General features: G+C 40.5%; 1 non-coding gene across 1 annotated transcript; it reads left to right on the top strand.

The window, feature by feature from the left end:
* Positions 1 to 3,239: 3,239 nt before the first annotated feature.
* Positions 3,240 to 3,346, top strand: LOC148555396 (small nucleolar RNA R71). Its single transcript, XR_015886949.1, has one exon. It is a non-coding gene; the product is annotated as a small nucleolar RNA R71 (small nucleolar RNA).
* Positions 3,347 to 7,918: the final 4,572 nt, after the last annotated feature.

Genomic DNA, 7,918 nt, shown 5'->3' with positions numbered 1-7,918 from the left:
TTGGTTTTGTCTTCTCTGACCATATTTTCATAGAACTCTTTGATGAGGTTTGCATTTATCTTTGCTTCTGGGTTCGTGAGCCTTTGCCAACCCCTTTGTTCAATCGTCTCTCGAATCTGTGGGTACTCATCCTCGTTGAACTGGAATGTTAACTCAGGCAATATCTTTTTGAGCTTTATCCGTTCAAATTCGAGTTCATGGAATGCAGTTTTGAATCTCCCTTCATCGAAAGGGATGCTCTCCACCGGTTCCTTCCTCTTTTGCCTCTTGGAGCTCGATGATGCCATGAGTAGGAGTTGATATGTGAAGGTGGGGAGTGTGTCTTTGATGGGGTAAAAGGAGTTAGGTGCCAAAAGTGGGAAGTGTAAAGGATGGAAATTGGAATGTGAAAGGGAGTATGGAATAAGAACCACTTATATAGGGAAGTGGTGAGTGAATGAAAGGTGTGGATTGATGGAGTGGGTGTATGATGAACGGATGGGGTTTAGCATGGGATGAGCACAAGGATCATCAACTTTATGATGGGTTTGGTTTGATTTCGAAGCGTGTCATTCTTCCAATGTTGCATGGCAACATTTTCCAATGCATTCCCCTTGAAGACACGTGTATAGTCCTCTCCTTTTGTGGTGGCCGAACCCTTCCTCCTTCAATTGTCCCATCAATTTTCCTACAAAACAAAAGAAATGTGATTAATGAACTTGTGGATAGTGGCGGCAAAATTTAAAAATGAGATAACTACTTTTTAAAGTTTTTGTTTCTAACTAACTAAGTGCTATTCATGAATGAAAACCAACTGACTATTTAATTGTCCATGTATGCAACATTGGTGACACCAAACTTAGTTTGTGTCCATGTGGTGTACAAAGTTTTGTTCAAGGTTCTAAGAGTGACATGATATGAATTGCATTCATGTCCTCTTAGTGTGCTTTGAACACCAAACTTGTTTTTCACTATATGTTGCATAAAAGGATTCATTCTAGTATATGTCAGAGTTGAATTGGAATTCATGAACCTTGCATTATTAACTACTTAAAAGCATATAAAACATGGGTTGCCTCCCATGAAGTGCTTCTTTAGCGTCACTAGCTTGACGTTCTGACTTTGTCAGGGTGGTTGGTAATGCTTCAAATCTCCCCTCCCCCCTCGCAGTAAATCTATCTCCATTGGCTTCATCAAGGATCTCCACATGTTCTAAGGAGAGAATCCTGTTGATGGTGAAAACTTTAGGTAGCTGAGATGGGATGGTGGGGAGATGAGGTGGGATAACTGGGAAATAAGCTGAGATCACTTTATCCCCTGGAGAGAAGTCCTCTGTAGGGATCTTCTTGTTCTTCCACCTCCTTGGTGCCTTCTTCTTTGTTCCTTTTGATGTTGCCCTGCTCTTTGTGACCTCTTTTTTCAAGGAAATTTTGTTGCTGGTCTCATATGACTCTGGTGGTTTAGGTTTCTCCTGGTTTTCCTTTTGCTGTGACAACTGCTGACTGTCTTGTTCATCAACCAAAGGAATTCCCAGGTATACAGCTTGTGTTTCAATGCTTGTTTCTTCCACCAGTGCTTTGTCGTGCTCTCCCCTTGGTTCCTTGCTTTCCTGATCTGCTTCTTGTGAGGGTTTGAAGACATTGAATGCGAGTTGTTCGTCATGTATCCTCAGTATTAGCTCTCCTCGCTCCACATCTATGAGCGCTCTGGCTGTAGCTAGGAATGGTCTTTCCAATATGATTAGGTGAAGGTGACTTTCTTCCATTTTCAATATGACAAATTCTGTGGGAAGGAAGTAGTTCCCAACCTTTACCAACACGTTTTCAACCACTCCTACTGCTTGTTTTTGAGTTTTGTCAGCCAGCCTGATGACTACGTCTGTGGGCATTAGCTCATTGATCTGCAGCTTCTTCATAAGGGATAAAGGCATTAAGTTAATGCTTGCTCCCAGGTCACAGAGTCCTTTGTTAAACATTGTTTCTCCTATGGCATAGGGGATGTGAAAACTCCCTGGGTCCTTCCTTTTTGTAGGCAATTCTGGTTGAATGAGAGCACTGCACTCCTTATTCATCACTATTGTCTGTCCTCCTTTGAGTGAGCTTTTCCTGGTCAGCAGCTCTTTCATATACTTAATGTACGAGGGCATTTGTTGGAGAGCCTTGATGAATGGTATGTTTACATGGAGAGATATAAACATATCAAGGAACTTTGAGTATATTCTCTTTTCCACACCACCCTTGAGTCTTTGGGAAAAAGGTGCATAGAGTTTCAGCATCTCCTTCTGTGTAATTTTGGTTTCTTGGTGACCCTCTTCCTGCTTCTCTGCTGAAGTATCTCTAGAGTTTTTGAAGGGTTTGTTCAGCTCTTCTTCAGTCCCCTTATCACTTATAGTGACCATCTTGTAGTCTTCCCATCTTACTTTCTTTGCTTTACCTCTCGGGTTTTTCTTTGTGTCACTTGGGAAGCTGTCAGTAGGTTTGGGAATCTTCTCAGAGAGGTATCCCACTTGAAATTCTAGCCTTTTAATGGTGTCTCCCTGGTTTTTTATATTAGCTCGCACCTCCTCCTTGAACACCTTGTTCTCTTAGAGTTCCTTACATATGCCTTCAAGTAGGGTCTCAATCCTTGAGAATCTATCTTCGGATGATGGTGAGTTGGAGTTGGAGGGATGAGAATGGCCATTTTGGTTTTGATATGGATGTTGAGAGGTGTTGTTAGGTGGGTGCTGATATGATCTCTGTGTGGAATATTGGTGAGCTGCATTGTTGTTGGGATTGTGACATCTCTGATCTTGGCCTTGATCTTGTTGATTTCCCCACCCAAAGTTTGGGTGGTTCCTCCAACCAGGATTGTAAGTTTTGGAGTATGGATCATGGTTTTACCTAGGTGAGTTTCCAATGTAGTTGACTTGTTCCTGCTCACCCTCTACTTCTGCATTCACTCCTTCTTGGGTTGCTGATGAGGTGGTGATTGCTGCTACTTGGTTCCTCTCCATCTTCTTGGTAAGGTCAGCCAACTGCTTGGTAATCAGCTTGTTCTGGGCCAGCAGTACATCCACGTTATTCAGCTCCATTACTCCTCTAGTGTTGCCTCTTTCAGAAGCATAGAAGTAGTCATTCTCAGCTACAGTCCCAATGACATCTATGGCTTCTTCAATGGTCTTCTTCTTGTTCAGAGATCCCCCAGATGAGTGGTCTACTGCCTTCTTTGATTCATAAGAAAGACCTTCATAGAAAATGTGTAACTGCACCCATTCATTGAACATATCTGGCGGGCACCTTCTTGTCAAGTCCTTAAACCTCTCCCATGCTTCATAGAGAGTTTCACCATCTTATTGTCTGAAGGTTTGTACCTCAGCTCTCAACCTGTTGATCCTTTGAGGAGGATAGAATCTGGCCAAGAATTTGTTCACCACATCTTTCCAGGTTGTTAAACTCTCCTTTGGAAAGGATTCTAGCCATTTAGATGCTTTGTCCTTGAGTGAGAAGGGAAACAGAAGCAGTCTATAGGTGTTAGGATGAACACCATTAGACTTCACAGTATCACATATCCTCAGGAATGTGGTTAGATGTTGATTGGAGTCTTCTTGGACACTTCCTCCGAATGAACATTTATTCTAAACCAGGGTGATGAGCTGTGGTTTTATTTCAAAGTTATTGGCATGTATGGTTGGCTTTTAGATGCTACTTCCACAGTTTCCTGGGTTTGGATTGATATAAGAGCCTATAACTCTTCTTTCTTGTCCAGCATGATGCACTGGACCTTCTCTGCCATGGTTGTGAGCCTCTTCTTCATGATGGTTCTCTATATTCTCATCCATATCTGGTTCAAAGTACTCTTCCTCTTCCTCAGCACCAACAACTCTCTTTCTTCTTGCTTCCCTCCTTAATCTAAGGAAGGTCCTCTCAGGTTCAGAATCAACAAAAGTTGAAGCCGTGCTTCTTCTACCTGTCATACAACCAACAAGGCCAAAGCAAAAGGGAGATAGAGAATATTCTTGTTAAAAATGCTGTTAGTATGAGTGATGCAATATATCAAACAGTTAGTGGATTAGTGAACTGAATTGTAACAAATACGAGAACACTACAAACGGGTAGGGGCAAAAGGAAGAAAATAACTAAAACTGAAAGTAAATTACTCAAACAGAATTTAAATCAAACAAAAGAAAAATGCTCAATCTAGTTATCCACCAATTTAATCATTGTTGATACAAAATCAATCCCCAGCAACGGCGCCATAAACTTGATGCACGGAAACTTGTCTCTCAATAATTTTCCCTCGACAAGTAAACCAAATTGTCGTCAAGTAAAAACTCACAATAGAGTGAGGTCGAATCCCACAGGGATTGATTGGTCAAGCAACTTTAATTGGAGGAGTGTTCTATCTGAGCTAAGCAGAATTTGATTGGAGAATTGCAGGAATTTAAACGGCAGAAAGTAAATGGCAGGAATTTTGGGAGATGGATACTTCTTCAATTTGTGGGGTGTCTAGTCCCTCAAGGGAGAGCTTTTGGTGCTTCAGCTCCTGTAGCTCGCGCCCTTGCTTTTCCTGTTCCTTAAGCAGCTTGCAGAGCATGCTATTTTGATTTTGCTGTTCTTCCTTAAGTTGCTCCATAGCTTCTTGCAGCTTGGTGACAGATGCTTCTAGGCGGGTCCAATAGTCAATTTGAGGGAATTCTGGGAGGAACTCCTGCGCCCTCCTTTTAATGGAGTTATCTTGCACTTGTTGTCCTTCCATTGACTTCTTGGTGATCGGGTGTTCGACTGGGATGAATTCATCTACTCCCATCTTCACTCCAGCATCTTTACACAGCAGAGAGATTAAGCTTAGGTAAGCCAATTTGGCTTCAGTGGAGTTCTTATTTGCAATTGTGTAAATTTCACAAGAAATCAGGTGATGAATCTCCACTTTGTTTCCCAACATAATACAATGAATCATCACTGCTCTTTTGACAGTGACCTCAGAGCGGTTGCTAGTGGGCAGTATAGAACGCCCAATGAAGTCCAACCAGCCCCTTACGACTGGTTTGAGATCTCCTCTCTTGAGTTGGTTTGGGACACCTTTTGAGTTGGTTATCCACTTAGTTCCAGGGAGGCATATGTCCTCTAGAACTTGGTTCAACCCCTTATCTACCCTCACCATTCTCCTATTAAAGGATTCTAGATCATCTTGTAGTTGAGGCAGTTTGAAGACCTCTCTTATTTTGTCCAGGTGGAAGTAAATAATCCTCCCTCTGACCATAGTTCGAAAGGTATGAAAGGCGGTTCCAGTTATTCTCTACTTATCTGTCAGCCACAGATTTGAGTAGAATTCCTGAACCATGTTTCTTCCCACCTTTGTCTCAGGATTAGCTAGAATTTCCCATCCTCTATTTCGAATCTGCTCTTGGATCTCTGGATATTCATCTTCTTTTAGATCAAATTTAACTTCTGGGATCACTGACCTCAAACCCATTATTTTGTGGTAATGGTCTGCATGTTCTTTGGTTAAGAAGCTCTCTTGATTCCAAAGACTCTTTGGAGTATTCTCTTTCTTGCCCCTTGAATTAGTTTGTTTTCCCTTAGGAGCCATGATCTTAATGAGTCTTAGCTCGGTGATCACAGAAAAACACACCAAACTTAGAGGTTTGCTTGCCCTCAAGCAAAAGAAAGGAAAGGAGAGAGATAGGAGGAGAGTCAAATTCGAATGGTGGAGAGATGGGGATGGCCGAATGTGTATTTATAAGTGGAGGGGAGGGATTTTGAAAATTTGAAAAAGATATGATATAAAGATATAATTGGTGAAAAGAAATAGAATCATGATATGAAAAAGATGAGAGTTTTAAAATGGAAAAGATATAAAGGAGTTAAATCTGAAAATTTGTTGATACATTTAAGAATTAAGAGATTATATGATGAGTTGGAAAAGATTTAGAAAGAAATTGAGAAGATAATTGAGTTTTTGAAGAGGATTTGAAAAAGATTTGAAAGAAAATTGAAAAGGAATTTAAAAAATTATTGAATTTTTGAAAATTGAAGGTGAATGATGAAAATTTGTAACGTGTTTATGCAGAAAATTATGAATCAAAACATGAAAGTTTGAAACATTTTGAAGTGGAAAACAAAATCTTCTCCCCCTTCCTTTCTGGCGTTAAACACCCAGAATGGTATCCATTCTGGCGTTTAACGCCCATATATTAGCCATTGTGGGCGTTTAACGCCCAGCCAGGTACCCTGGATGGCGTTAAACGCCAGAAATCTTTTGTCACTGGGCGTTTTTCTGAATGCCCAGGATGCTGCAATTCTGGCGTTAAACGCCCAAAATGGTATCTTTACTGGCATTAATCGCCCCAAAATACCCCTTACTGGCATTTTTTTGCCACTGAGCTCCTTTTCTCTGCTTTTTGCGCTGAATCCTTCTGTAACTCTGTCAACTCCTACAATTTGATGATTAACCTTGAAGACAATTTATATCAAACTCCTATAAATATTATTTAAATAACAAATAACTTGCTAATGGCTGGGTTGCCTCCCAGCAAGCGCTTCTTTATTGTCTTTAGCTGGACCTTTACTGAGCTTTAGTCTAGTCTCAGTTTTGAGCATTCTTGCTCAAAATTGCTTTCAAGATAATGTTTGATTCTTTGTCCATTAACAATGAACTTTTTGTCAGAGTCGATATCCTGAAGCTCAACATATCCATATGGTGACACACTTGTAATCACATATGGTCCCCTCCACCGGGATTTTAATTTCTCGGGGAATAATCTGAGCCTAGAGTTAAACAGCAGAACCTTCTGTCCTGGCTCAAAGACTCTAGATGACAGTTTCTTGTCATGCCACCTTTTTTCTTTTTCCTTATAAATTTTTGCATTTTCAAAAGCATTGAGTCTGAATTCCTCTAGCTCATTCAGCTGGAGCAATCTTTTCTCTCCAGCTAACTTTGCATCCAGGTTTAGGAATCTGGTTGTCTAGTAGGCCTTATGTTCCAGTTCCACCGGCAGGTGACAGGCCTTGCCATACACAAGCTGGTATGGAGAGGTTCCTATAGGAGTCTTGAATGTTGTTCTGTATGCCCACAGAGCTGATGCACGGAAACTTGTCTCTCAACAATTTTCCCTCGGCAAGTATACCGAATTGTTGTCAAGTAAAAACTCACAATAGAGTGAGGTCGAATCCAACATGGATTGATTGGTCAAGCAACTTTAATTGGAGGAATGTTCTAGTTGAGCTAAGCAGAATTTGATTGGAGAATTGCAGGAATTTAAATGGCGGAAAGTAAATGGCAGGAAATGTAATTACTGGAAATAAAAGACTTAATGTAAATGACGGAAAGTAAATTGCAGAATCTTAAATGGGGAATGGGTAAGATGAACATAAAAGTAAATGGCAGAAAGTAAAGAGAATGGGTAAGATCAGAAATGGGGAGTTCATTGGGCTCAGGAGATGTTGTATTCTCCAAATCAAGTTCATTTTCATCTCTTCCTCAATCAATGCATTCATTGATCTCCTTGGCAATCTAAAGTGATTGAATTCCAATTCCTTGGTAATTAAATCTCTCAAATCTTGATCAATAGCCAATTCCTTGGTCTAATTGCTCATGAGAAGAGATGAAGTGTGGTCACTGATTATACCACATGTATTCCCAAATCAAAATGTTCGTAGGATTATATGTCACTATATCCATCCAAACCCCAATTTGGTCCAACATGAGAAAGCATTTCTAGCATGATCTCTTCATTCCTCTTCCAAGGTTCCGAAGAGATCCAAGTATGAATAGCTTCTTTTCCAAGACAACTACCCAATTGGATGAAGATTGAAAGCTTTCTAGTAAGATCAAGAGAAAAGAAAGAAGAAGAATAATGAAAACTATTATTGATCCATCAAATTACAACAGAGCTCCCTAACCCAATGAAAGGGGTTTAGTTGTTCATAGCTCTGGGAATTGAAAACAAAGATGGAGA

Source organism: Arachis ipaensis, chromosome B6 (genome assembly GCF_059453495.1).
Source record: "Arachis ipaensis isolate K30076 ecotype BB chromosome B6, ASM5945349v1, whole genome shotgun sequence".
Classification (NCBI taxonomy): Eukaryota; Viridiplantae; Streptophyta; class Magnoliopsida; order Fabales; family Fabaceae; genus Arachis; species Arachis ipaensis.
The sequence above is the reverse complement of the archived record's forward strand: the minus strand, read 5'-3'. Positions and strand labels throughout refer to the sequence as shown.